Consider the following 3287-nt stretch of genomic DNA (forward strand, 5'->3'; position numbering starts at 1 on the left):
CTTGTACCTCAATTAAGAACATGATTAAATCACTCACAGTTGAACATATATACATTGCACTCAACAAAACATGGATATCACAACTACACTATTTTATGAAGAATATCGTAGTAGTTGATCTCACTATCCGAGTGGGTGTTTTCTTTAATACAGACACCACAATTACACGTCTTCTTCTCTTCACATCAGAAACTCATTCAAAATCCATAACCATTGATATCTAATCTTTATCGGATAGTGACGTTGTGATTAAACCCTTATGCAAGATCTAATAAGCCTTAATCCATAACTCCATTGCTCTTATTATGAAAATATTTTAAATTTCAAAATATGATTAATTTTTATTTGAGCGTGCAACTTACATACTGGTGACCTGAAGAGTTACATAAAAGTGCGTATAATTTGAATCATGTCAAAAATTCTTCTTCATTCTTTTTGTTTATGATAAATTCATCTTCTTTATTTAAATTGCTCATAAATAACATGCTTGTATTATCGTTAGTTATATGAGCAACATAGTTTTAAATTTTGAGTAATAATTCAAATAATTTATAATTACTAAAAATCTTAACATATAAATGGTTGGATTTTACCACAGTTAAGAATAACATAGAAAGTCACTGCTCAAAGCTTCTTATCATTCAAGTAGTATGTAACATGCATCCACGATGCTTCTCTTGTTATCTAAAATATAGATAATTCAGACTACGAGGATATCTCACTAACAGTTTGATGAATTTGTTGATGTTACCAAAAAAATAAGAACAAAAGGTCCATGTAGCAAATATGCCTCGCATATCAAGCCCTTTAGGCATGTCTTTTCTTTTATTATTAAAAAATCTGCAAATAGAGACATTTTTTATATTCACTATTAAGTGATAATGTTAACTACGAATATGTCGCTGCAAAGCAATATTTTTGCGTTGGCATCTCTCGTCGGATGTTAGACACAAATTTAATGCAAATTGTTGTGTCAGAACTTGACTTTTGCAAATACAAACACAATTTTGTTATTTTCTTATAGTGTTCATCTTCGCCACAAAATAAAGTACTTCATTATTTCGTAATGTGCGTTGTTGTTCTGCGGGATACTTCCCTGTTTGACTATGTGTGTCGTTACTTCTCAGGTTACTTTGTTATTATGTAAAGTCCACTAACAACGAGAAATAAAGGGCTACCGACAGGAATCAACGACAATTAGGTAACGATGGTTGATAGTTATAGAGGTTGGAGGTTTTCATCGGGTCTTCAGTCAAAAACAAACTATAAATGAGGTAATTCTTTTCATTTCTCCTTTTCTCTCTCCAAGTGAAGAGATGATGTCTATTTAAATGTCATTCAAGAGATGCAATTTAATCCTTTGACGAATGACCATCATAACCGCCCGATTGCACGACCCTTATCAATTCCCCATGATCATAGAGGTTCTTTTTTATGACATGATCGAACGCTCGATTTAATTATAAACATGTCAAATTTAGAGTTCATTTGACCCCCCAAAAAGACAATGAAAGCCTCCAAAAATAGTTTCTTAGCTTGATTCGAGGTTGATTTGACTTGTATTAGATCAATTTTGGTATTATTGGATTCACATCGTCTAACCGATCATTTTGAATATAATCAGAGATCTATGCATTAAATTTAATTTATATTGAAATATTTCTTGCTAAAAAAAAACTATGAAACTATAAATTAGGATGATAAAGTCAAAATATTAATCTACCTTCTTTCATTTACTTTGGATTTGGGAAGCATTGTCAAGAAGTTATAAATAGCTGAAGTATTTAGGGTTTAGCCCATCAAATTTAAATATTTCCTATGTATTTACATATCTAACCCCCAACTTTATTATATTTTTACATTTATATCGCCCAAATTTCTTATATCATATAAAAAATATCACTTACCTTTTCATGCTTATGTACATATATGTAAATATTGAAATTTTTGCGCTAGATATGTAGATACATAGGAGTTGAGAAGTAAATATGTAAATCTTCATTCAAAAAAAAAAAAAAAAAAAAAATACCCTCAAAATTTTTTAAATTTTTTTTTAATTTTATTTTGGATGAATTATTTTAATATTTTTTTAAATATTAATATTTAATTTATTATTTACTATTTTTGTTTGTTTCTTAGGATTTATTTGAGTACTATTATTTTATTTTAGTGTTAAGAAAATGTAATGATTGAATATTTTTTTATTTACATTTATGTGATCCACTTATCTAAATTATCAACATTTATCAGGAAGCTGTAAAAACAAAAATATTATTTTTGGATTTAGCAATTAGTCCATCTCTTCGAGAATACTATACTGGCTGGGGCTGTCAAAGAAGCTCATTATTCGCGAACAGTTTTTGTTTGATTCGTCAATGAGTTCGTGTTCGATTCGTTTGATAAGTAAACGAGACGAATGTGAATAAACTTTTTTTTCGTTTGATTAGTTAAACAAACCAAACACGAACAATGATGCGTTCGTTCGTGCTCGAATTGTTATTGTTCGAAATAGAAAATAATTTAAAATAATTATATATATGAAATTATGATATTTAAAAAAATTAAATTTTATAAATTATAATATATAATTTATATATTATTTATATATATTAAAATTAGTTATAATATATTATTTATATAAACTGGCTCGTCGTTCGCTAACAACTCGTGTTCGGCTGGCGAACAAGAACAATGACTTCACGAACAATTTTGAACATGAGCTTATTTACCGAACACAAACACCAGCTTTGTTCGTTCGTGTTCCGTTTGTTTACACCCCTAATACTGCCCTCTCGATTTATTTACATATTCACCAACCAATTTCATCGTATTTACATATCTAAACCTAAATTATGCCACCCTGATCCCCGATCTTACGTATTATAAAAAAAAACATCTTTTCAGGCAGTGAATTAAGTTTAGGTGTTTGATATGTAAATATATAAAAATTGAGTGGTAAGTTTGTAAATCTTCCTTAAAAATAATACAAATTTTTTATTATGAAAAATATAAGGGAATGATTTTCTTGGTGACGATTTAGAGCTTAATTAATCATGTCTTCAATTATAAATTTCAGAAAATATATGAAACAATATTTAAGATTTATATATTGAGATTATATAAATGTATAAAAACTGTGAAAGAAAAACTGCTCGACGAGATTAAAATAAATTTTAATTACATATATTAGAACTATATTTCATTTTAAATAAATATAATGCAAATTATATATATGTATATATATATACATACATACATACATATATATATATATATATACATACATA

Source organism: Phalaenopsis equestris, unplaced genomic scaffold, assembly GCF_001263595.1.
Source record: "Phalaenopsis equestris unplaced genomic scaffold, ASM126359v1 Scaffold000180, whole genome shotgun sequence".
Lineage (NCBI taxonomy): Eukaryota > Viridiplantae > Streptophyta > Magnoliopsida > Asparagales > Orchidaceae > Phalaenopsis > Phalaenopsis equestris.